Source organism: Haemaphysalis longicornis, unplaced genomic scaffold (genome assembly GCF_048455015.1).
Source record: "Haemaphysalis longicornis isolate Haplotype H1 unplaced genomic scaffold, Haemaphysalis longicornis Haplotype H1 scaffold_2, whole genome shotgun sequence".
Taxonomy (NCBI): Eukaryota; Metazoa; Arthropoda; class Arachnida; order Ixodida; family Ixodidae; genus Haemaphysalis; species Haemaphysalis longicornis.
The window spans coordinates 160,970,012-160,997,661 of NW_027526295.1; positions in this window are offsets into that span (position 1 = coordinate 160,970,012).

Genomic DNA, 27,650 nt, shown 5'->3' on the forward strand with positions numbered 1-27,650 from the left:
AGCGGCGCCCGGTTTCGATCCCACGACCCTGTGGGCGGAACGCGAGGTACACGGTGCTCTTCCCACTGCGCCACAAAACCGAGACAGGATCAAATGCTACGAACGCGCCTTATATCCTTGACTCATTCAAACTACGTCAAGATGCTACTGATACAACGCATGGTGGGGCAATGATTAACACTTTCAGAAAAGAAGCTCCCACTTACAGCAACAATGATGGAGTAAAGGTCATTGCGACAGTGAAGCCCCAAGCATACCACTTAGAGAGATTGACCAAGATTGGCCAATAAAACATAATAATAATCATAAAACATAATAATCATACGCGTTCCCGACACGTTTCACGCGATTTCAGATAATCAATCCAACGGAAACACCAAGTGAACCCCACGATGCGTCGCATCTACACAGGGTTCCCCTCGCGGGGAGGTGGGCGCAATTTTAGTTAGCCTGGGATCTTAAATTCGGCCTTCCTTGCTTTTTCAGAGCTGAGCGGTATACTTTCTCCAAGATTAGCGTTAAAGATTGTCTTTAATTTTTCGCCAATCTTTCACCAACGTTTCGCATTTTATTAGTCAGGCGACACAATGTTGGCGCCCAATCTGCTCCGCTGGCAGGGGAGCTTTAAGGTATTGAAGTAAGTTGCACCTCGGCAGATACGGCTGGGCACGGTATCTGCCAAGGATGCGACTTCCGATACGGGGTATAACACACCTTACTGCGCAGGCATGCCACCGCTGAAAACACGTATCGTTTCTTTCGTCTCCGATGTAGTATTATTGTCCTCCTTCCCACATTCCAGTTGTTTCTCGTATCTTGCTGCGCCAGGAGCAGTTTCCGGTCGGCAGCGGTGACGTTCCGTGGACGCTTGATGAGCACCGCTTGTAGTGGATGACTATCAGGCACAGGGACATCGAAAAATGAGCCTAATAACGCTCTCGCGATAAAACCCGGGCAAAAGAATGCATCAGACAAGAGTGTGTGCACAATTAGCGCATAGCAATAGGCTCTCACAACGCATGCTTCAGGGGGAAGCTGTCGAAAAATAAAGACGTGGTAAGCCAATTCACCAGTTATCCACAGATCGATGAGCCCTCCCATTAGGACCAAGCTGTCAGCTGTGAACACGAAAGTTGAACGCGAAAGTGACAATAAAGAGTTCTCACGAGAATCAAAGTATCTGGCCGGCGTGAAGCCACAAGCAGTAAGCGGGTGACATAGGCCTCTAAGTGTACCTGCAACTTGAACTGCCACACCGCGTCTTGGCTGAAAGCCTCTCACTTTAAATTCTAAACAGTACAAGACATTGTACCTGTATTGCAAGCTTTGTTTCGCTAACAGGTGCCGACCAGCAACGTTCTGGAAACGTGACGACGTAGATAGAGGAGCTATGCCGCTCGTTCGTGAAATCACAGAGAGGCAGAAACGAGCGCTCAACAATTTTCCAAACATTAGAACAGAAAATTCCTGTATTGTGCACTCCTGTGGACCGAAACTGAGAGCTAAACTTTAAGAAGGTCGAGATAAATAGTTAGCAGACCACCCACATTGCTAACTTCATCCACCTCCACGCCTTGATTTTCATATTAAAACGAATGCAATGTAATGTCTGCGGCAGAGCGCACTACAGGACACAACTGAAACTCGCGAAAGAAAAGCGTCCCGCAAAGCAAGTGTCAGGTCTTTGTCAACAAAGTTTGTAGCAAATAAAATAAGCGTCGAAATAATTCGGCAACTTTCAGTTCCTCTCTTACATAGCGACGTCTTAGACACGTTTGCTTTACTGCACGACTGCAACTCAAAACTGGGCTTCCCTGCAACATTCTATGCCCTAGAGAGAATCAACTTTTATTGAGCCCAATAACGTATTGGCTAGTGCACGCAGGCACCGGATGGGGTGGAACCCTCTTCTCGGGTACCATATGCGTCTAGCAGCTCCTGGCCCCTGGCTGCCAGCGCGAGCTGGATCGTCAGGTCGGGGCTAAACAAGAAGGTCTCCCATCGCTCTCGGGGGTCGGGTGTGGGAATAGGGGTGGGGGGCAGGCGGATCTCAAGAGACTTGCACTCAGCCAGGACGTGTGCCAGAGTGCCTTGTGCTTCGCTTGGGGCTTGTGTAAATCCCAGATGTTTAAAGTACGTCATCAGCCAGATGTCAGCGCAGACAAAAAAGAGGCAGCCAAGAAGGGGGCAAGGACTAAGAAAGAGCCCACACCACTGCAATAAATTCAATAGTGAATTCATTTCAAAACTGAATTCACTTCAGAACGTGTATTTGCGTGGATCTTTAACACTGCCCTTTTCCTTATCATAAATAACCAACTCGCGAAAATGTCAGCCATTTCCATTTGCGTGCACCTTGTACAGGCACCTTGCGAGGAAAGCTACTATTTAAGCAGCCAATGTGTGGACATCGATAGAAATCATTCTTTAGGAATCACCCTTACGGAAGTTATTAAAACAGGAAAACAATTACCCTTACGGAAGTTATTAAAACAGGAACATATCTGACATTGCGCATGCTGAAAGTGCGAGTGACCCTTACATAACAGCATGCACTCCCCAATGTTGAACTGCTTGCAGAAAACAAAATAAGCAGTGAGCAAAGGCGACACCGTAAACGACATGAGACCATAAAGCCAAGCCGCCCGTATAAACGCCGTCTTGCTGTACGATGAATATACGGGGAACGTATTGCTTGAACATGCTGCCAAGGTATGCTTTCAAAAAGGGTTTCAGGGCAGGAAATACCGAGGCTGGGAGCAGGTTTTCTCAGAGAGACACTTGCATGTGCAACAGCGCCCAGCAACACAGAAGCACAATTTAGTCAAGGATGGCTTCGGTTGATCTTCGCCGAGTTACCTTCCGTTTGACAAAGCTCAACCAGCAACCCTTTCTGAGTCCTAACCAATGCCTTTACAAGAAACGAACAGCAATGTAAGCACCCATGTTGAACAGAAACAAGCAAAGCACCACTTCTTTAGGCTCTGCGCACCCGAACGTACCTACTGGCGCTACCTACGGTGTCAAAAACCGGAACTGCTTCAAAAGCGCGTTACTGTTGATAAGAGGTAGACTTGATTACAGTGCCGTGTATATAAAGACAGTCAGCACAGTCCTTCTAAGACCAGTAGACAGCCTGGACATTACAATCTCAAAAGCATGCTAGACTGTCAGCATACAACAGGAAGTTCACATCGAGAATAGAACCCTACCAGTGACGAGAAACTATTAGCTTGCTTTTCAAGAGGTCATTTTTCTTACTCTACACCTGCAAGCAAAGAAAGCATGCTCAAGTATCTGAAAATTTTGTACTGTAAACTTATCTTACTATGTATAACACGTCAGCGTAGTCGCCAAGCAAATTTTAAAAGACCTGACGGCACATTGTAAATATATGTTCTTTTTTTATATTATTGAAGCGCTTTGCACGGACAATGAAGACAACCGCAACCTCTTGTTTTATTTGATGGAATTAGCCCTCAATAGCCCCATCCCGGTAACATATAGGCGTTTCCTAGTCAGCACAGCCAAGCGACGCATGGCGCCATCTAGGGGCATGTTTCAAGCTACGTCCACGTGCATGTGACCTTCAATTTATTCGCTCAAAACCGCTTGGTGCAAATCCAAATGGACGGCCTGCTAAGGAGTATTTCACTGAGAGTGTTGCCTACATCAGAGATGTACTCAAACTAGAGGAAGAGCAACCCAGCTGGGTGCACATACTAGACACCCTTGTAACCATGAGACGCTTTTAACATAACCGCACCGCCCAAAGTGTATTGGTTGGTGTTGCTTTTTTTTACCTTGAAGTGTTTGTATGCATGCCTCATTGTTTTGTGTTGTATCAACAGCCTCTGCAACGTTGACTACAAAATATTCGCAAAAATTTTATCTAGGCGTCTTCAATTTGTAATCACTAGTTTAGTGGGGTCCCACCAAACTTGCGATATTCGGGGCAGGAGTATTCACACAAATATTCATATTCCTCGTTCTGTCTTGGAGTGCGTGTCCGATTCGGTAGATCAGGTGGCCCTAACACAAATTCATCTTGCAAAAGCGTTTTATCGGGTTTCTCACGATTTCTTATTCGCAATTCTGGCAGCAGTCAACTTAGGTGATGTGTTATATAAGGGCATCAAGCTGTGCTATAATCGGTGCACTACACAGCTTATCGTCAATCGTATTCTGTCTAAGCCGATTGCGATGAAGTCGTCTGTCAGACAAGGCGGCCCCTGTCACCGTTGCTGTTCGCATTGTACCTCGAGCCTCTTTGTCTCAGCATTCAGCAGAGTCAAGGAGTGAAAGGTTTTTGCTTACAATCGTGCGAGGTTAAGGTGCTTGCTTATGCAGATGATATAGCGTATTTTCGCTGACAAAAGGAGTGTCCAGGAAGCCCTTACAGTGACTAAGCAGTTCTGCGATGTGTCTGGAGCGGATGTTAATATGGAAAAACTAAGGGATTTTGGATCGGGCAATGGGAAACGAAACCATCCAGATTCGCAGGTATTATTTGGGATAGCGCCCCACTTCAGTACCTCGGAGTGCCGTTACATCAAATACGGAACACAGATCCTCATTGGTCATCAGCGCTCACGCAAGTTTAGCGCGCATCGCAGGCATGGAATGGGCGAGACCTCTCTGTGTTTGCACGTGCAAGAGTGCGTAATGTCTTCCTCGCTACAAAGCTCCTTTATGTGCTTCAAGTGCTTCACTGTGCGCGAGCAAAAGTTCAGGCCCTACATAGAGTTTTTGCAACATTTGTGTGGGGTTCTAAATGGGAACCTATGCGCAGGGACAACTTGTTTTTTCCTTTAAAGGCAGGGGGTGTTGGGCTCATGCATTTGTTTGTGCACCAACTTGTGTCTCGTTTTTTCTTCTACAAATTGGTTGATCACCCACTTTTACTAACTGTACTTCAGCAGCGCGTAAGTTTCCATTTGCCTTTTTTGCTTGTATGTATGGGCGAAGTCAATACAAAGCCTCCATGGGGATTTCTCAAAGAGGTCGTGGAGTCATTTAACTTTCTTACCGCGCGGTTTTCCTTGGAATATCTGTTCAGCATGTCAAGGAAAACTATGACGAACACTCTTATTGAAAGTCTATTCCCGGTGCCTGTTTATCGCCAGCCTTACTTAGGCCACCAGAAAAGCAATGTTTTAAAACGCGTAATAAGCATGTGTATCCCGCCAAATGCAAAAACATTTTTCTTCAAGCTTCATTCTTCCACACTAGAGTATGTCCAGTCGTGCGTATAGTCAATGCCGGCAGGGCAAAAGATGCCATGCGCATGGCATCTCCTGTTTACCTAACTTTTCGTTTTTTGCACGTAACGCCTGACGTGCAACGCCTGCGTTGCTTAACTGTTCCCGCCTAATCCCATATTGCGATCTCTTACCCGCCGCGGTGGCTCAGTGGCTAAGGCGTTGAGCTGCTGAGCACGAGGACGTGAGTTGGATTCCCGGACGCGGCGGCCGCTTTTCTGATGGAGGCGGAAAGCAAAAACGCCCGTGTGTATGAGATTTCGGCGAACGTTAAAGATCCCCAGGTGGTCAAAATTAATCCGGAGCCATCCACTACGGTGCGTCTCATCGCCTGCGTTGCGTTGGTGCGTTAAACCCTACAATCAATCAATCATATTGCGATCTCTGGCTTTTCTGTCCTTCTCGTGTGTCTTAACTCTCGCTCACAGTGCTATTAACGCGAAAGATATGTGGACAGTGTCTGTTGAGCCGTTGTGTACTTGTAAACTGCTCTCGCGGCGACGACAATATCATGTAATGTAGCTAGTGCTGAAAATGTGGTGTTGCGGTTCACGGAATTTCAAAGGCAATGCTAAAGCAGTTGGGAAATTTCACCGTTTTTATAGCCCTTTGGTGGACACAAGGGAACGAAAGTAATCGTGCTGAAAACATTCTTGGTTAGCTATTTCTCCCTTCCTCATTATACCGAAACACATACAAAAGCTCAGAAGTAATTGATTGCTTAGAAAAAAGTGGGAGTATGTCCCATTGTCCAGTTGAGTCACTTTGCCCAACTGGAATACTTTTGTCCCGCTTCCTAGTTGGCGCAAATACTCCTTCTGGTGAAATGGCTAGAATAATCTCCCACACAGGGGGTCGTTGCCTACACTGCATGTCTAGTTAGCGTGGACTTCTTTTTTGCTGGTTCAGAACTAGCAGCGCCACCACGGGGTAAAGCTCTGATTTATGGGCGCAGGGATACTAAGTGTCGATGTATCCCAGTGAAGTTCTTCCAGTGAAGGTGCTTCTCCAGCTGGGATGTATTCCTTCTTACCGTTACACAAAAATAACATCGGTGTGGCAAGAACAGCCCCCGCTCTGTCGCGAAGTGAATTGCACAGCTTTTTCGCAAAAACCGTTTCGTATATCTGTACACGCTCAGAAATCACAAAATATAGCTTGATTGTTTGCGAGTGATTACTGTGAGGAGATTACTCTAGCGCAAGAAAGACAATATTTGCTCAGTAGAAGTTTTTTTCCTGCTGAAAACTAGCTCACAAACGCGCCAAAACTCAAGACAGAGACACGAAAACCCAAAAGATTCCGACTGGCAACGTCACGAAAGTACATGTGGAATGTTCTGCTATAGTCGCTAGGTGAAGTAAGTGACGCGTACACAATGGTGCGAGATTTGTCATGGAGCAACAGTGGCGAGAACGTGAAATAGAAACTGGGACTCATGTGTCCCGCCGTCCATCAAAGGAATAAGTTAACCACTTATAGATTATTGTTCAATCCATTGCGACGGCACGACACTTATGATGTAAAAAAAAAGTTGCAGATGACATCTACGTTTATCTGTTTAGATGTACGACGCGATAGCGTTACTTGTACGCCCAGAGAGCGTTTTAGGACCGAGTTGCTGCATTTACGATCTGTGTTTCACGAGCACTGAAGGTCACAGAAGAAAGAAATACTAGAAGCAATAGCTTTTAATACCTATGGCCATTCCTGAGAGACCCTCGACGCTTCTGTGGCTTGAGATGGGAGCATGATTGCTTGCGGCGGCCATTTGTTGGTCAGTTTGATGGTCATTTTGAACCACTGACAGGCTTCAGTTGTTCAAGGTGTCTATTCTGTAATGTCTTTGCCGGACTGAACGTGTTTGCTTTTTGCTAAGCGAGAGAGAGAGAGAGCGAGACCGAAGACCTCTGTAAACAGCGGGTAAACAGATAAACATGAATTTGAGGGCCCCAGATGCAGCAGCTTCTTCCCTTGCCCTCTCAATCAGCTCCCGAATGTCTTTAGGTAACGAGCTCGTCAAAGATGCCTCCCATGTATCGATAGAAGTGGAATATGTAATGTTTGAGTTGTTCTCCCCTGAGCGTATCTTGCACATGGCAAGGTTGCGGGGAAGCGGGTGAATGTTTCTCCGAATTCAGCGCAGTTTTAAGTTAACGTCTGATGTTCCCACTGAAACTCTTCGCCCACCTACATTCGTAGATACGTGTGTTAATTTATCCTCCATAGAGTTTGCGGCTCTTCGGCATTGTGACCCCTTGTGGCACGGGGAAGGACCGGATTCCTGTGCGTCGGGTGAAGAGGCATTTCGAACGTTTTTCGGAGTGGGGATCCGCGCGGCAGTCCAGGCCGCTCTTTTGATGCAGGGGGAGTGGTTTCTCTGATTTCTTCAAAGGCGAAGACCCAATTTGAAGACCTTTTCATCATTAGCAGCAGCAACCTCCTTATAGGTCCACTGCAGGACAAAGGCCTTTCCCATTGACGTTGATCCACTCCTGTTCGGCGCTAACCGAGCCCATTCTTTGCCTCCACATCTTATTTAGTCCCTCCGTCGAGTTAAATGCCATCTAGAACCATCTCTGGGTTTTTTTTTTTTTGGTTACCCGGGTGGTCCACCGGTTGGCAGTTCGTCGCACGGTAGAAATTGCGAGGGTGAGGGCTGCCTGATATGGCGTCCTGACGATGGTGTATATTTGCTTGTCTTCTGGGCTAGTAAGTTTTTGTTACGTAAGTTCGGCGATATCCGGCTCATGATCGGTCGCTGCATGACTCATCGTTTCTTCTCTTTTTCCTGCTCTTTCTTGGTTAGGCGTTTTATATTCTAAGCAATTGGTCGTTTCTCTATTTCGGCGACTGTGGGATATGGTCTGTCGCTTGACTCTAGAGCCATGCTGAGCATTTTTGCGTGATACATTTCTGGCCGCGTGGTACCAACCATCGTTTATTAAACAGAGCTTGCGCCGAAGACCGAACCGCGAGGCTGTCTATAAGTGGTGTGAAAATTCTTGTAATTACACGCTATATGCTGCGCTTCATTTTAGCTCGTTTCGGCTCATAATGTATGCTCTCCTTGATTTTTGATATACTGCGGTTAATCTTTTGCCACCTTGTTTTTATTGGTCACCCAATCTTGGTGCCGACAGCAGTTACGGTTAAAAAAATGCCGCTGTGGCTCAGTGGGTAAGGCGTTGCGCTGGTAAGCCCAAGAAAATGGGCTCGATTCCGGGTAGCGGCGGCAGTTTTCCTGATAGAAGCAGAAAACAAAAACACGCGAGTGTCAGGATTTCGGCGCACGTTATAAGGTCGAAATGAATTCGGCGTCCTCTACATCGGCGCGCCTTACCTCCCAAGTGTGGCTTTGGCCCATAAGGTATCGAAAATTAAACTTTTTAACTTTCTCTGAAGAGTAATTTTGGTGTGATGGCTTCGGGTGTGTACACTGCTGGCGACCGTGCTAGCGAGCATGCTACGTTCGAAAGGGCGTCGAACGACCTTCACTGCGCAGGCGCGACACCTGCTGAAAATGCGTATCGTTTCTTTCGTCTCCGCCTTAGTATTATTGGCCTCCTTCTCACACTTCAGTTGCCGCTGCACCATATTCCAGATTTAGGCGAGCCCTCGCATCTGTCTGCTTCAGTCGTGGCTTCCGGGTGGCAGCGATGACGTATTTCCGTGGACGCTTGATGAGCACGGCTGATAGCGGACGGCTTGCAGCCACGGGAAAATCGAAAAATCAGCGGAATAATGCTTTCGCGTTGAAAACCAAACCTCGGCTAATGCCATGCGAGTACACGTTGATCTCATTGGCAATTCCGGTACTGTGGTTTAAGGCCCTTTCTAATACAAACAGACAATTTCTGCATTCTTGCCGAATTTCCCCGAGTGGGAGACGGGCCACTTTATAACGCTCATACTTTCAAGCGACCATGGATGATAAAATTTCTGGAAAGACAGTTGGAACAGCTGACGCTTTGAAACTTAGCTAGACATGGAAACCTTCCTGAACCCGACACGGGCCAGATCTAGCTGCTCTGTTAGTCAGCAGCAGTGCGTTTCAGACGGGAAAGTGGCCGCCGGCCTGAAGTGCACCGTTAGCGCCTTCTTAAAGCCACGCGAAGCGGTTAAGTTGCGCCACGTAATATTCCGTTGGCGCAGTAGGCCGCGGGAGCGTGGATGTCAACCGGCATAACCATTTTCTATAGAAGCTCGCGAGAGCACTGCAGGAGACTTGGTGTAATAAAAATTGCTCCGCTCAGAGCGGCATCTGTCTTGAGCTGGTATTATATATCTCTACGAAAACAAGCGCCGCCAAGCAACTTTTTATTGCCATGGAAAAGAAACAGCCCGCCGTGAACGTGGTTTACAGGTCTACGGCTGGACTATGGCGTGAAGAGGAATCTTGGGAGGCGCAGAACACTCGGCCGGGGACCGGTACCAATGATCTTCAGTGAAAGTACACGTTTATCGTTACTGCTTGGTTCAAATATCAAAAGCATACGACCGCACAATGCATGAAACTCCAGGTAACCTGATGAGCTTGCGATTCGCAATCACGTGGGAGTAACCATTAACACGCTCATTGCCTGCCGGTTGCTGGCGACCACGCATCTGCGTGACGTCACATCTCTCCGTTTCCGTTTTATAGGAGAACGGCTCCTGCATGACAGACGCTAAAATGCCACCGCCGCAACAGAAGCCTCGCGATTCATCACAGAGCTAAACAAAGGTTGAGACGAAGGTTGAGGTAAAAAAAACATACGCAATAAATAGAGTACACTTAATACTGAACCTGCGCTCTCAGCTCGCGCACATTTCTAAAACGTGCTCCACTTCATTTCACAAAGAAAAAAAAAAGAAAACTTTATTGGTTAGAGCTCTTCAGCGCTGTTAAAAAGCGCCTGCTTCGGAGAGTTGAAGTGTGAGAACCCTGCACCATATCTGCGCTCATATCGACTTTCCCATTGCCCACTTGTTTAGTGGTCGCTTTAGCTCATTTCATCACCGCTCCTCACGACGGGAAGAAATAGCATTACTAGATTTATAACCACTCAGTATATAACAGGTGGGCGCGTTTTATTCAGGCGTACCTCGGGTTTCGTCAGATACAAACATCACCAGCGTCAAAATTAGTGAAAGAAGCACGACTCATCCCGAATGCCTCTTACGCACCTACAAAATGAACGTGAAAGATCAGTGCACAGTGAACTGCGAACCACGCAGTTTACTAGCTGATTTTGCTTAAAGCACAACACGTGGTAATGTGAGCCACCAACGAAATAATTTCAACACTCGAACTTCAATAGCCGTGAAAACAAACAAACAAACAAACCTGCAGCTGCGTGGCATTGCGGGAAAATTGACCACGCGGTTACAATCGAATGAGTCATTTGGTCCAGAAGCCGGAATCCACACAGTTCTATCACATCGAACAAAAAGTCCAACACTATCGCATGCTCATCGCAGGTTTTTAGTTCGTTCCTTTGCGAAAGGATGATGGCGTCCTCCAAAAGATAAAGTGATGCGCACGTCCACGTTACTACATATAGCCACGGCTCGAAATGACTGACAGTAACCCCACAGGGTAGCACGCCTAACAAAACCGCACTTCACGGCTCGTCACTGGCTCTTGGTGAAGGAGGCCGACGCACAAAGCAGCTGGCCGTCGGCCAATGAGAGGGTCGTGGACGACGCTACACTGCAGTGGACCATCGCCGCGTCGGAGCTCGACGCGGACGACCTGCGACCGGCGTGCACCAGAAGGACTAAGACGTCGGCCAGCAGGATGGCTCCGCTGACGACCACCACGGCACCGCCGACGAGTCCCGCCGGTATTCCGCTCGACTCGGCTACAGACGTGAAGCCCTCGCGGCTCTCGTAGAAGAGACGCATCAGCAGCATGACGCCTCCCACAAGGAACATGAGCGTGAAGAGGGCGAGCCTGAGGGTGCGCGCGGGCGTCAGCGGGTCGGCGGCCGAATCGTGGACGGGGGGCGTGATCGTGGCCACCTTGGTGGAATCGCAGAACAAGGGGAGCTTAGCCATGTCGGCTCCAAACAGTCCGTGCACACGCTGCTGAACGGTATATTCACTCAGTCGCCGATGATTCTTGGTCCGCCGTCGTGAGTGAGCGTGGTCGTTGGGGGCGGGAGCGCGTGGTACTTGAACTTCAGTCACAAAAACGCAGATTTCGGGCCACGGTTTGTGTTCTCATCCCTAAGCTTTGAGAGAGAGCCGAAAGAAGAGGAGGCGTTTCGCTTGGCTTTTTCGGTTGTAATCTTGGTCGCCGTCAAGGTGTCCACGAACAAGGTGGTCGACCGCAGTTGCTGGACTTGAATCTTCGCAGTAACCAGTCAATCGCCTTGGCTGAAGTGGATGCAATCTATGAAAACTTGCTATGTTTCACTGGAAGAGCGCTTGGGTACACAAAGGCCTAAGCCCCGGATAAACACGGTCGACTTGTCTGACACAGCACCGCCCACTCTCGTTAGTGCAGTTCTCTGGAAGTTGTTTCGCTTCCGCTGGCTTGTGTTCCAGTGACCGCGACCTTTAGTATACAGCAGCGAACTCTAGATGGCGATTCTTGCAGGACCCGCGGATTCGCTCACCATCCTGGGCTGGTCTCACCCGCACTAAATGTTCCAGACACGGTTCCGCACGTTTACAATACTAAGGTCGTTTTAAACGGTCACCAAGATCGGACGCGCGTTGGGCACCAAGTTGATCCTAAGAAAGCTGGGCAACGCGATGACCAGTCTTGAAAGCATTGGCACCAATACGAAAAAACGCGAATGTGAAGAGTCGTTCGATAAAGATTGACACACCCACCGTGCTTCGTCGACGAGTCCCACGCGGCGCGACACACGCAACTCTCTGACAGTCCCCGGCAGGTGGTACCGTCACGTGACGCGTCACCCGCGAAAGGGCACTCAGCGACCGGTGCGCAATCCTGAAAGGCAAGTCACGGCGTCGGCGAACTATTCGGCGGAGCCAACTGCTGAACAGCCCGAGGCAACCGCACTCTACTGTTTCCCTTGCGTCACACGTGAACGGCTTTCTTCGCCCGCAACTCGAACGCCTTGGTGTGAACAAAATACAAAATTCAGAGTGCACGCTGCAATGCGCGCGCACGCTGTGTGCCACTGCCGCGGCGATTAAGGTGGAACTGTCTTTTTTCTTCAGCCGCGTTCGCGGACTGCCCCCACGGCCGCGCGCCAGGAACTCTTGCAGCAGCAGCAGCCTCCTCGAGTGCATGCACGTGGTGTTTTCGCTTTTCCTTCTCTGTTCGTGCCAATGCTTACCACTTGTTGTTGTTATATATTTTTCCTCGTTCGGCGCGGGCTGTCGTGACCGTTATGCCGCACTGTCTCTTTCCGGTCGCTCCCGCGACCTGGTGCGGAAAAGTACAATGCGTCTTATGGATAAAATGGCCGGAATGAACCATCTGGGGCACGACTAACGATGGCGCGCGTCCAAAGGGCAGAAGAAAAAAGCGCGCCAGATTTCGAAAGAAAGTAGAGCTCTTTTACTGGCCGGAGCTCACGTCATGAAGGCAGGTGTGAGCGTGTGCGTACGCGTCGCTGTACGGAGCACCGCGAAAAAAAGCGCCAACAGCAGTTCTGTGGGTACGCAACGGTAAAAAAAGGACCCGTTCGTGCAGTAAACTGTAAATCGCTTTAGTCATTCTTTATTAATCCCTTTGTTATATCTGCGCGCGTCTACGTTTCATTGCGTTTTATTATGAGCCCAATTTCCTGCTGAATGGCACTATATATGGTTGAGAAATCGACCAAACCATGCGGAAAACGAAAATAGATACAGTACGGAGAAGGTTCTAAAGAGATGTTGCGTAAAGCCTTATGTTGGCTCAAGCTCTTAAGAACAATTCGTCATGAGTGATTTCCCACTTTACGGTGCATATCACGATCCTAGGGTTATTCTGTGGATCCTTCATATCGGTATTGCAGCGTTAGGTTAAACATAATTTTCCACATATTAACCAACAGGAAATTTGGAAAGGTTTCCCTCCATGTAGCACGATTTGGCTCTACGAACAGATAAGCGTGAAGTTTTAACTATTTTTTAGACTTCAAGAAAGCATTCGGGGTTGTTTTTCATGACGAGCTTGTTAGTAAGTTACGAGCTATGAAGTCAATTCGCTTCCGTCGCGAGATCCCCCGCATCGATTTCTGCCGTTCGGCCCGTGAGGGAGCTCCGTACGTACTCGTGGGTCCTTTTGCCCATGTTCAGCTTCGAGACTGGGATTAGGATCACCGAGTGGTTGACGTTGTCGAAGGCCCCTTGTAAATACAGGCCCATGACGGCCCTTGAGTCTCGCGTGTCCCTGTCGACAAAGTGGTGTTTCAGTTGTAGCACGGCGTCCTGCGTGCACAGGCGCTGCCGCGATCGGATCATAGTCTCGGGGTAGAGTTGGTTGTCTTCCAGATAGTTTTGCCAGCGTGCTAGTAGGACGGGCTCCATCACCTTGCCCACACAGGATGTGAGCGATATGGGGTTTTCCGTGTTCGGCGGCTTGCCCGGCTTCGACTCCTTTCCACTCCTTCGGTACGACTCCCGACCTCCGGCCCTCGTAGAAGAATTTTGTGAGGGCCACCATTGGACGGTCGTGGAGGTTCTTGAGTCATATCCAAGGTCATATTAAAGATCTTGAGTCATATCATAACCTGGTCATATCAAAGGATCTGCTCAGGGGTGAGCAACTCAAACATCACATATCCAACCTATATCGATACATGACGGGCTGCTCTGACCAGCCTGTCACCTGGAATCAGCGTAAGCTGACTCTGGGGCCCTGGAATTCCGCTTCACCTTATAGGGTCTACCATCTTTTTATCAACTTTTCCCTAACGTACAACAAAACTTACTCAATATGTGTTCCCTTCCCCCCCTCCCTCCCTCCTTCTGTCTGTGTTATCAGGCCACACGATAAACACTTTTAAACTTTGGCGCAGTCTTTCTCTCTCGAACTGATCAAAACCCCGAAGCCCAACCTTTCACGCCCATGTCTATAGCCAAGAAAGCTTAGATGCCCTCCGAGTTTCCTGTGCAGCGGTGATTAAAGGCATTGCGGCTAGCCTAGCTCTAGTCATTGAACTTCAGTACTTGGAAAGCATACATGGTAAATGAATCCGTTCCAAAACGCTCCCTCAACGCCAGAGTGACGCTATCGCGTCATATTGCTTAAGACCTAAACGTACATGTCATCTGCAACTAGTTTGTTACGCCAAACAAGTAATTGCTATTTTATTGCGAAGCATAAAAATAAAATACGGGACGGTATTTTTATGCGCCGTTATCGCTGACTTGGAAACAGTCAGAACTATCATCTTTTTCGCTAGAAAACAGTTTTAAATTGCGCATATTGCGAAACTGCGCCTGCTGAAAATCCACGGAGAGTTCACGGCGACGAAGGTGGGTGAAATCAGGAAATTGCGACTAGGACAACGAGTATCGAATGAAGGGGGGGGGGGGGGTGCTGGAGATAAGAACAGTTATAGTATACGTATAGCAATAGTCAAACAAAGGCTTGTTCAATCTCTCGGCCCGTTGCCTCCTCCGACCACGAAGACGACGAGGCAGTAGAGAGAAACGCGAGCTCGTGGATCGAATCTAGCAGGGCACGTTTCGGAAGATGGCCGCATCGCCAATAAATAGTTTTCTTACGCCTTGAGTTTCGCTTTTCAGCACTTGTGGCTCAACAAGCTAATAATAATGCAAGAACAGCCTGACAAATTGTAGGGGCAGGCAGTTGGCGAAGCGGGAGGTGTTGTTCGGGGCTTGAGGCCCCGGCCGGCAGAAATGGCATGTCGCGCAACAAAGGCGCTCTCTAGTTTCTCCGGAAAAGTCGCCGCAAACTCTCGGACAAACGGCTGTTTCGCCTGATTGCGTGCGTGAACTGCCGGAGAAATGACTTTCGCCTAACTTTGTGTGGGCTTTTCGTGTGTCTCTGTTTTGAACGGTCATATGTACGTGAGAGAAAGAGAGGTAGAGAGAGCGAGCGAGCGAGCGAGCGAGCGCGAGAGAGAGAGAGAGAGAGAGAGAGAGAGAGAGAGAGAGAGAGAGAGAGAGAGAGAGAGAGAGAGAAGAGCATAAATCTTTATTTGTCGAACAGACGCTGATGTTATGGGCCTTGCTCCGTGGGTATGCGTGAGAGATCTTTCATACCTTTTCATATCACCTTCGCCTGGCGTAGCAAGTCTGGCGGCTCACCTGGCTAACCTCTCCTGCCTGTTAAAGAGCGGCCTCTCCCACTCTCTCACTTTCTCTCTCCCTCTCTGGGTACTTTTGCATTGTTTTTTTTTTGCGACCAGCTCGAAGAATGGTCGTTTCCGCTAACAGTGGACACGTGTGAATACAGTGCGTACATACAGTGTGTACAGTGCGCTACCGTACATACCGTACGCTACCGTGCGTACGTACATACCGTACGTACGTACGTACATACCGTACGTACATACCGTACGTATGTACGTACGTACATACCGTACGTACATACCGTACGATACCGTGCGCTACCGTACATACAGTGCATACAGTGCGCTACCGGCGGTGAGATGTTTGAGTGGCGCTTTTTGGCTCTGACGTCAGCTTAGGGATTCGCGCCTCTGTTGTCTGCTTCGCTCGCGCCGCAGCCGTACGCTTTTGTGGGGAGCAGTGCCTGTGCTTGAAATCGCCCGCTTTGACGCTTTAATGCATTAAGAAGCGCATTTCCAGTAATTCAGTCAGCTTCTGCCAGCTTCTTTGCCAGCCAACCTTGCCAGCTTCTGACACCTTTAAGAAATTTCACGCTGTATTTCTCACAAGTTTGCAACACACGAGAAGAGAGAGACCAACTTTCTTCATAGCATCGGTGAGCTGATCGCGCGTAACTCGTCCTTTCTAGCTTAATTGCGTGGTTCAATGCTAAGAACTTCTGGATAAGTATTCAAAATGCCTAGGCTTCCCTGAAGTATTTTTGAGATGCCCTCATGAAGACTGAACAGTCTAATGTTACGCACCAAGCACCGGGTCCCTACACGCGCAACCGGGAAATAAAACGGCTGTCTTCTATTTTTTTAGTTGTTGCTGACTTGTATCAGACGGATGTTTTTTTTTTTTTTTCTGTGCCCAACACATTAATTCTTCTGCACCTTCACAAAAGTCTTATTAGGAAGTTTGGGGATTTTTGGGAGGCTTGCGAAGTTTGTGTGGATATTTTCTCCGGGCTGTAAGGCATACAGTACCACCTTCAGAAACTGTCTTTCGTTATGGGTGCGTACAAGAAGATGCATATCCGCATCGTGCGTTGTTTATTCACATGCAAATGCAATGACAGGGTTTTCGCTACTCTAGTGCGAAGCGGCGCAGACAGCGTTGTCCAGCGTACTCGAAGGCGGCTTTTGTGCCCCGAATTTCTATAGTAACCAACGTTTCGTAACTAACTGAATCTCAACCCGCACACTTATGACATGATTACGGTATTGATGCCTGATATACTCACTAACGAACGCAATAAATAGTATACGTGTTGATTTTCAGTATAACAAGAATCGAAACCGATGAATATGTCCAAGCAGCTTTTTATTGTATTCCGAACCCTTCAGGCATAAAGAAGGGCATAAATCCTGGTCTGCTCGTGATGAGGTTACTTACACTTACTAACCTTACTAACCTTACTAACCTTACTCTTACTCTCTTGTACTGGACTGAGCAGTGCGCCAACTAACCAGCTCGATTTAACTGTTAAATAAAGTTTTATCCTCCTACTCCTCCTTCTCTTGTGTGCAGTTTTACTTTAACGCACATCTCAATATCGGGAAGATACGGCTGTGAGAATTGTAACGAAATATACTTCCAGGTCTGAACAAACAGTGTTACTGCATATTTTTATTACATACGTTACTCGTTTTGCTCAATAAACCTCCATACTGCAGGTTAGCTAGAAGCCTGGTATAAATCCTGCACGCGCCTATACACGCAGTAGGGTATTTGGAACTCAAAATACATTTTTGCGCCACATAGTGCATGTCGACATGCTTTCATGCATGAAAACCTAAAGTGGTGGGATGCGATTCTTTCGAGCTTTTGACAAGGTTGCAAAAACTGTTTTACCTTACAGACGATCACCGGGAATCATTAATGCCTTCTGCCAATGCCGACAGCCCCGAAGGCCTATAATTTGTTTTGTTCTAGCATTTTTGATATCGTCGGTTATTAGACCCTGGTTATTCCCTTTGTTCGAAATATTGCTTACAACAGAAGCTGACGTATAGCCCCGACTCTTCGCGCTCCGCACAGGACCGACTTCACAGAAATGGGGCGACGCCGGCAATGTTTCTTCCGGAGCGGTATCAAAATCTCTACTTTAAAGGGACACTGAAGTGATTTGTAAACATTGTGGGATTACTATGGGACATGTTTCGACCACTCTGAGCGCGTTTACGCGAATTAATTTAGTAGAAAAATCAATTCGAAAATGCTATCCTCCTCTCTGCACCCTCGCCCATTTTCTGTGGCGTTTTCGTGTGACGTGAGGAGGAGATGAGCTGGCAATTGGCTGCGCTACTGCACGGCTCGCCGACCTTTTGACAGAGTCAGTCGGCCCAGCGTTTAGTCCGCCGACCGCCGACGGGTCGTCGCAATTCGCTCGCTCAGTTGAAACTAAACCACAACACGTTTGTGAATGGAAGAATGGGCCTTTCTTTACTTTGTTAGTTGTACACTGTATCAAGATCCGAGTCCGGGTCACCCCACACAAGCGCTGCACAAGTGTACATGCGACGCTTCGCTGACTGGTACGCTAATAGGAAAATCTAAGGCCGCTTGAAGAGGGGAGAAGAGTCAGCGAAGTCAATATAGGTACTAAGGAAATAAAATCAACTGAAACTTTTACCGCACAGCGCAAAACTAGGGAGCAGGAAGCTTTTTTTTTGCGCTGGGTGAACAAGCACAGCGGTCAGCAGCACGACCAGACATCTGCGAACGCTTTTCCGTCTAAGAAATGCAATTGCTAGACATTCGATATTGTGGAAATTTGGGGGACGCTTACTGCACGAGCGCTATACAACAAATAGTCACCTAAGGTACTTGAAATGCTAAAACTAAATCAAACTGTAAACTGGTTGTACATTATATACCTTATATCCTCAGCAGCGATGGCTGCAGACGTGTTTTTCTTGGGAATACCTGCTCGCTGTGAAGCCACGAAAGTTATACTGGGACTTCGTTGCGCCGAAATTGCCACCACCTCTGTACCGTCAGTCTCCGGTACCTCAGGGTAGAGGCGATGTGCTTAAGCGAGTCAGGCAATCGCCCGTCCCAGTCGGCACAAAATATTTTTTTTGTCCGTTTCCAAGCGGCAGTGTTGCCAGTCATGGCGCGTCAGCAGGAGCGGGACTTCTTCCTTCCCTGGGGCGCCGGATGCCTCCTGTGTGGCAAACCGGAAACTGCAAAACACGTATTCCTTGATCACAACACGGCGATGTATTTCTGGCACGAAATACAATCGTGCTTCAGAACATCGTGGAACGTCACTTGGCCGGGCCTCAAGTTCCTGTGCGTGGACACAGAGCACCCCGCTTTCCGTGATTGTATCCTAGCCATCGGACTTCACTCCCTCTGGAAAGCAAGGGTAGACGCAGTGGAGCGCGCCCTCCACCCACAACCCGCATGGCGACACTTTCAATGGACGGTTAGCGCATTGGGCACATCTGACTGTGACCTGGAACTGCGAAGGAAGCTCGCCCGACGCAGTCATGCGCTAACGCGCTACAAAACAAATGAGGAAAGGCGCAGGCAGGGGAACGTCTAAGCCATTCATAAAAAAAAATGTGATTAAACCGTTTAACGGGCCAGCGCGTCTACGTTGACCAGCCCCTCCTGTGAGGTACAAGAGAGATTAGCGCCAGCTAATAGGACGCACACAATTCCTTCAGCCCTTGTTTTTGTATAGCCTGTGTTGCTGTTCTCATTGTCCTTCGTTTTTGTTTCGTTCCTCTTTCCTTTTTTTTCTCCAAACATGTAACCGACACATCCGCTGTCAGAGCTGCTCCTGAACCATGTGTAACACTCGGCATAACGTGTATATTTATCTGTGAATAAAGTTATTCTTTCGAACCCCCTAGGCCGACCAAGGTCATTTTTCGGGAACAGGCGGCGTTGGTACGGAGCGTTTATGTCGCGCAGAGTGATCCACCAGAGTGGCTGCATCTTTTGGATGCGTGCGTTTGCTTGCCTGAGTTTTGAATTGGTGCCGACCTTTGTTAGACTGACGTGTTTACCCTTTGCTGTCTGTTAATGTTTATATTGCATGTCAATTGTCTTGGCTGACTTCTCTCTAAAATTTCCATGTATGAAAGAAAAAAAAAAACGAAAAAATGGCTCGTGGCCGAGTGGCCTAAAGCGCTAGGATTATTGTTTTGCAAGTCTCAAGTTCGAATCTCCGAGGGTACATGCTTTTTTTTTTTATAAGTTGATTTTTTCGTTTGCGGCCGATGTTTTCTAAACTGAGTTCACCATTTTTGGGCCGTAACGTTCACTGCTCCACTTTTTTTCCCTTTATTGCCTTCTTTGACAGGATCACAAAACAAAAACACACGTAACTGATAATGTGTACACTTAATACTCAATACAAACACTAGAACTGCAGCTCTTCTTGCGCAAGCGGGGTGATTTCAATATTCTTTCATTACCAACAATGCTTCAATTGTGGGTAGCCACTCTGGTGTAGAGGGCTCAAGTTTCTGTATCTGCACAAAAGAACCTATTGACTCTTTGAAGTAGTCTCTGATGAGTCTGGCATCTGGGTCGGAGTAGCGTACCGCCATCCTGTTTCTCCAGATGATATGTAGTCCATACAGCATAATTGTATCAAGCGGCACACCATCCTCATTTTCAACGTTCAAAAACCTTATGCCGTAAGCATCCACAGGCAAATCTTTTTTGGGCGTTCGCTGGAGTATGTCCCAAAAGAACACCGTTCCCCAACAGTCCAAGAACACATGCTCAATTGTTTCTGGCTTTCGACACAGAAAACAGTGCACACCCCATGGCAGAAACCATCCCTTTTCTTCGATCCAGGTCTTAACTTCCAGTGTTCCAGTATGGAGTTTAAAAAATAAAGATTTCACTCCCCCTGGGACCGCCATTCTTTTCACTCGCTTAAGTACATCTCTCTCAGGCCTTAGATTACACTTGCTGCGGTATATTGGCACTGGCAATACACTCTCGACGATATCTTTGTGCAGTTTCTTCCGACTCACCCCGCTTAAGTACTCAAAGAAAAACGGACTGAAAGAAAACGGTATGACCACACCACCTCCTTAAAAAATCCACGTACAGTTCCCCTCATGTACTCAGAGCTCACAACAAATTCAAGCAAAAGTCTTCCAAGTCGCAACTGACAAGCCGTCCTAAGAAACGCGCCTTCAACATCACGAAGAAACAGAAATCTATTGACCACTAGCCTCAAAAATAACTACGATAAACCAAGTCCGCCTTCACGCACTTTCCGAAAGAGGTTCGTTCTGTTCGTTCTTTCCCATGATGAACTCCAGATAAACACGGCGAACACACGATGAAATTTCTGAATATTAGCCCTTGAACAATACAAAACTTGCATTACATACGACAGCTTGCTTATAAAAAACAAATTGCAAACTGTGGCTCCACGAACGAGTTCGCAGAACGCGCGCAGACTGACACTGACGCGCTAGCGAGTTTTCGTTGGCGTGCTGTTGCCACAAGCAGCGACTAGTTGCGGGCAGTGGGCACAGTCCAGAATCAGCAGACCCTTGGCCTGGTGCGAACACGCTTTTAAAGACGATAGTCTTTCTTGGGCTACTTCAACCCATAAATTTTGCTCTGTCTGTATGTCTGTCTGTCTGTCTGTCCGTCTGTCTGGCTGTGACTCGATTCAGCCACCAGGCCAAGTAAAACGGATATTGCGCAATAGTCATATACTCACAACCAAATGTAAACGTCTAAGCCCAGTTTATATGTTCATACTTGTCAACTTTGTTGAACAAGAACAAGATATTACGCAAAAATAGAACAATAAATTAGTGCACAAGGGATATTTACAGTGTTCCTTTATTAAAAAATGCATGGATGCTTGGTTTTTTGATAGCAAATGATATTCTACACCTACTGCAGAAAACCGCCGCCTGCTGTTGCCCGCGTCACCTCCTGGCGGCGTATGAGAAATTACGCGGAAACAGCAACGAAAGGTTTTACTAGCTAGGTTCCACGTTCGTCTTGGAACGCACGTGGAGCACGGAAACGCGGTTCTATAAACCTTGAAGTCGGCCGCCTCGATTCACGCGCGTCTCCGCCGTACTGCAGCGCTGGCATCGAGGAACCCGAACCCGGCCTGTAGCAGTGGAACACGGTGAATTCAAATCGCCTTGAGCAAACCTTTAGTGTGTTTACCTTGGGATGAGCGCGATGGAACAGGAACAGCATGAGAGGTGAGCGGGAAAGCAAAGGGGGGCATTTCCTTGGCAAATGTCTACAAAGACTATCGTCATTTGACGACATTTGCAACGAAAGTAGCAGATACGCGGCCAATTTTTTTACGATACAGGCATGAGTGAGGCAAGCTCCGAATATGCGGAAAAAGCGCATGGCATTTGAGCGTCTGCGGTGACACGGAGGGCGTTCATCCACCGCGTAGGCCTCGGTTAGTGATTGCTACGATCCCAAGCCGTCCTGGGAGGCTTGTCTTAGGTATTTTACAGCCGACAACATGGCAGAAGCGCGGTATGACAATTATTGAGGTATCGAGAATGTCCATCCAACGATTCCGTAGGATGTCAAGCACGTTGTTTTACAGAACCGAAACCGAAACTTAATGTATAACCGAAACTTAATGTATATGTTTTAATGTATAACCTTGGACATCGTCCAATCAAGGTGCATCTCCTGCTGTCGTCACAGCCTTTAGTTGGTGCGGCCGCCACAGACCTCGCATGATAGTTTTTCTTCTTTCAAGCTTTATAAAATATTTACCTACTTATCAACTGGATAAACGTTGAAAAGTGCGGTAATTTGAGCCAGTCTGCGTAATGCAAGCAAAACCCGGGAGCTTGACAAATTCACTTCAGTGTCCCTTTAAATCACGCCTTGCGCTAATGAATGCGATTTTAGGCCTTTTATTGTGATCGAAGGTTGCGCATACGCAAAATCTGGTGCGGACAAGCATCAAAAGTCAACTGAGCGCAAAGAGACAGCACGGAGGGAGAGTGAGCATGAATGAAGCAGACGACAAATACGAAAATCCCTAAGCCGACGTCACGGAGACGCGTTTCGCAGCGCCGCCCGTGGTCGCGCTCACCGCCAATAGAACCAGAGGAATAAAAATGAAGATAGTTGGTTGCGTGCTGTTAGACAGACGCGTACAAATAAATACTTTTCACGGCTCCCTTTCCTTCTATCCTTTCATTTTTTATTTGTTTTGATCTTATAGTTGTTACCATCTCATGCAATATCACATTTCCGTGAAGTCTATTTATTTGTATTTCTGTTTATATTTTTACGCTTCTTCCCTAAACGTCTAATTTAGGTGCGTTATTTAGCTATATTAATTCTGAGCATGTATTATAGTTTCTCTTGACGAGCGCTTCTTTCGTGGCCAGTCCCTCATGAGTAGGTATGAGCCTTCTTCGGGCACCACCACCACCACCACCACCACAGTTCCTCAGCGCTCAGTTCCCCTTAAGAAATTACGCTGACTAGGCCAACCGCCGGTTACTCAGGCATCATTTTAGCGGCGCCACACGCGTTGTCCTCGATTCGTCGAATATGTTCTGGAGGGAGGTCGCTGCGGTGGCGACGAGGACACTGTTGTTGCAGAGGCTCTGGCGTCACTGCCTGTCCACCGTGCTCGAGGTGTCCTTCGTCGTGCTCTGCTTCTACGCGATGCTCGAAGCAGATGTCCCCGATACCAGGTCCTTGTCCGACCTGCGTAGGATGGAGTCCGCCAGCCTGGCGCTGGGCCACACCTCGGTCTCCCGCGTCCTGTACGCGCCCCGCAACGACTACACCGAGGAGCTCGTGAAGAGGGCGTTCGCGTCGGTGGACGACCCTTACCTCAAGCTGAGGAAGAACTCCGCGTCGGAAACGAAGCACATATACCGCAAAGGTTGGTCTGACATCTTCCTTACTTGCCAGCTGCATGGTTTCAGCCCTCTTAACCCGGATATGAACTGATGATCTTGTTATTTGTTCTCTGTGCCTAAAGTCTTTTTCGAGCTTAGTCTGTCACGGCGTGCGCGAAAAAAAGGAAAATTCCTTTGGCTCAACCCACAATTTTTCTGGTTCATTTTAGCTGCTACGTTTTAATGTTATGTTCAGTTAATTGTTACTTCACACGTGTTCTCATTACATGTTACAATGAGAGGAGTAGTACTCTACGCCGGAGGGCTAAAAAATAAGTAAAAAAATGCGCGGCGCACGATCATCCGAGCGAGAACTGCCCATCCGAAACCCTCACTTGTGTAAACTGCGGGGGGGCACGCACACACACAGCTGGTTGGCGCCGCATCTTTTCAAAGTGCTACGAGTTGTGCCGCGCCTCCGCCAGATGGCGCCACGGGTCCCGCGACCGAGAGAAGACGCAGTGAAACATCCCCCTCGCGAGGGGCATGATCAAATGCAGAGCATTTCCGGGGGTGCACGACGTTAAGTAGTTTGCGTTACGTTAATGTTGTTGCACTTGTGGCAACTGCTGACGAGAGAGCGCTCGTCAGCAGTAATTTGAATGAGTCAACGATATAAGGCGCGTTCATAGCGTCCCATTCTGTGTCGGCTTTGTGGCGCAGTGGGTAGAGCACCATGTACATTGCGTTCCGCCCGCAGGGTCGAGGGATCGAAACCCGGCGCCGGATAGTATTTTTTTTATATAGTAGGGAGGGGACGGTGCGGACTACGGACGTCAACGCGGGTGACATCGTGAGTTACTGAAATGCTCTGCATTTAAAATTAGGCAGAGTCTAATCTCATTGCAGCCGTGAGAATTACTCCCGGGAAATTGTCACGGAAGTTTCCCTAAAAGCGGGCTGGCCTAAAATTTGCTAAATAATATTACGTCCCAACGTAACCTAACATAACATATCCTCACGGAACCTAACGTAACCTAACCGAACGCGTCATAATGTACCCAAATCCAGCCCAACTGCAACAAACCTAATCGAACCCAGCCCAACGACACAGAACAAAATCTATATTAAACGTAATTCAACCCATTCTAGAAGTCCTATGCGTCGATCTCTTGATACAGTAAAAACCAGAGTAAAAAAAGTATTACCGAAAAATTCTGAAAGCTAAAAAAAAAACATCGCAATGTCGAATTCGAACTTGAGCCTTCTGGTTTAAAACCAAGTACAGCGCTACATGGGGAACTGCAAACACGGCTTTGTAGGAAATATTTATCCCATTTAGCGTCGTTTTCTTCTTTTTTTTGCCTGATTTGGTGTGGCATTAGGGTGTGAGTCTGGGTTCGCTGGCCACCCAAGGCAGTGCAGTTCCATAGCAAGTGAATTAGGTCAGAGACTTCCTTGGCTTCCAGGAGATCCACGTAGTCTGCAGATACCACCGCCGGAGTGGAGTCTGAAGGCGGGCCGTGATGTTTGGGATGTGCAACTTTTACCTTCCCGCACTGCCCGATTCCGGCTATACGCACATATATTCTCGGCCTTCCATGCTAGCATAACTAGCTTGGTCCCTCCCCGTTCACCTGCTGCCACGTCGCCGGGCGTGTACCGCCCACGACACCTGTGTAATGACGACGTGACGCTGCCTTGTAGATTACCCTTCCCTATAATAGGGATGTCCGAAATTAAACTTTTAACACGAAAGTGTTTTATTCCCGGGTACGCGAAGAATTCGCTGGCGCCATATCCGTCCCGGAAGTGACGCCTGTACAACGTAGCAAGCGATCGGTGAAGGGTGCACCCCTGCACGAAGGGTCTTCTTACGGGGAGGCATCCCTTAGTACTAAAGAGTACGTTATACTTAGGGTTGTTCGTTTTCGGGTTTTATATTTTAACACGGAAGTTTTTTATGCCGTGATACCTCAAGATTTTAGTGACGTCATATTCGTCACGAAAATGATGCCAGTACACCTTTGCCGACGCTACCCGCCAGAGGACGTCGCTCCCCAAGCACATCCACAAAACAGCCGCGGACCCGAAAATCATGCTCAGCTGCAGATTTTGCTGCACATTTCACTTTCGTGTTTTACTGATTCCTATGACAGAGGAATCAACCACAGTTTTTGGTTTTCTTGTGAGGCACTGCGAGGCACGCGAAGACCACCTGGGCAAATAAGTTAGGTGGCCATTGACACACAAAGTGAGACGATAATTGTCGCTGTCAGCAGCCGAATTTACTGAAATTGAACAATTAACTTTTTGTTGACTACAGTAAGTGTGTATGTTTGTATTGAAATGTTAGAGACAGCCGTGTTTCTACGCAGTATCAATCGGAAGAATTCTTCTAGCGTATCTGTGCTCCGAGATATCCGAGTCCGAACTTCAATTGTCCTTCGCGTGATTACGCATGCAAGAGAGTAGGGATCGATGGTGCAAAGCTCCTCCCTGATGTGACGCGGCTGTTGCGTGTGGCGTTTAGTTTGACAACCGGAGCGGAGACATTTGATAACTGTCCCCTTTCCCTTCTCGGCTGGCGAAATCAAGATATGACAGCGCCGCACCTGTGTCACATCAAGGAGGAGCTTTGCGCCGATCCTTACTCTTTTGCATGCGTAATCATGCGAACGACAATTGAAATTTGGAGTCGGATATCTCGGAGCACAGACGCGCTAGGAGAAGTCTTCCAACTGATGCTGCGTAGAAACACGGCTGCCTCTAAAAAAACTTTTAAATATAAACATACCCACATACTGCAGTCAACAAAAAGTTAATTATTCAATATTAGTTAACTGGGCTGCTGGCACTGATAATTATCATCTCACTTTGTGTCCCCCTGGCAACATATTTGGACAGGTGATGTTCGCGTGCCTCCCAGTGTATTATTTTAAGAAAAGCATGAAGCATAATTTTGAAAAACCGGTATAAAGCCAAGGGATTTAGCTATGACTTATCGCGGTACTGTCATGGTATGGAGTGTGGCTTACATTTTCAGCGAAACGAATCGATAACGACACGACCGAAGGATCCAAGGCGGTACAGTATCAGCGCCCCGGTGACTTCTACGTTGGCATGCTGGACCGGCTGGCGGTGTTAGAAGGGTGCCAGGCGGCTTCTTCTCCGGAGCGGCCCCTGCCCTGCGTTCACTTCTCGGACGCCGCAGGCGGGATCCAACTCCGGTACGATCTGATCCTCTTCGTTCCGGATGTCCGGTTCATGCCCGCGAGCTTCCGGCTGGGCTCCGTGCCGCTAATGAGGCGCATGTTCTTCGACGAGAAAATATTCGGTACGTGTCCGGCATCTTGACACGTCGCACCACTTTCACCGCAAGGATACTGACTGTTGTGCGAACTTTTCTTGCACAGCTAGCATTGACGGTGAAACCCTGCTTTGTGTGCGGTACCAGGTTGACGAGATGATTACATACACTACACTAAAATACAATACAACACAATAGAATAAATACAATACAATACAATACAATACAATACAATACAATACAATACAATACAATACAATACAATACAATACAATACAATACAATACAATACAATACAATACAATACAATACAATACAATACAATACAATACCACTCATTAAAAGTTCATCAGAAGCAAACATCAAGCGAGTTCGCCTGGGCCAGTGGTTCTCAGCCATGACTGCCCTGGGGACCTCTTGGCTTCCGAAAGTGATGGGGGAGCCCACGATGGAGCATATGTTGATCGGTGTCATAATGTCAAACAGTTGAACTTGCAGCTTACGTCGCCAACAGACTTATCCAATGCTCGCATTTTCTGCTTGACGTTAATGACGATGCACGTCATAATATTAAACCATGTCCTCTTGAATCTAAAACTATTCTAAACAAATGTATGCCGCCTTTTCTGTCGGTTTTTTTTTCTTCTCATAGCTAAGGTGTTGTGCTAAAAGCAGATTTTAAAATATGTGCTGCGCGGAGAAACTGAACGTATATTTTAATGTGGCGAAGCCACCATTTTGCATTGCAAGCAAGTGCTGGCAGAATATAGGACAGAATGTCGGGGGAAAAACTTTTGAGGGAGGCTTCGCGCACCCCCCCCAAATGCTCTTGCAGACCCCCCGGGGTCCGCGGACCCCTATTTGAGAACCACTTGCCTAGGCCATCAAGTGGCTTGTGGAGCGAAGACCTAGGGTGACACACATAGCATCGAAGTATTCATTTAAAAAAGTTATTGTGCAGTGAAATCACAATAAATGCCACGATAG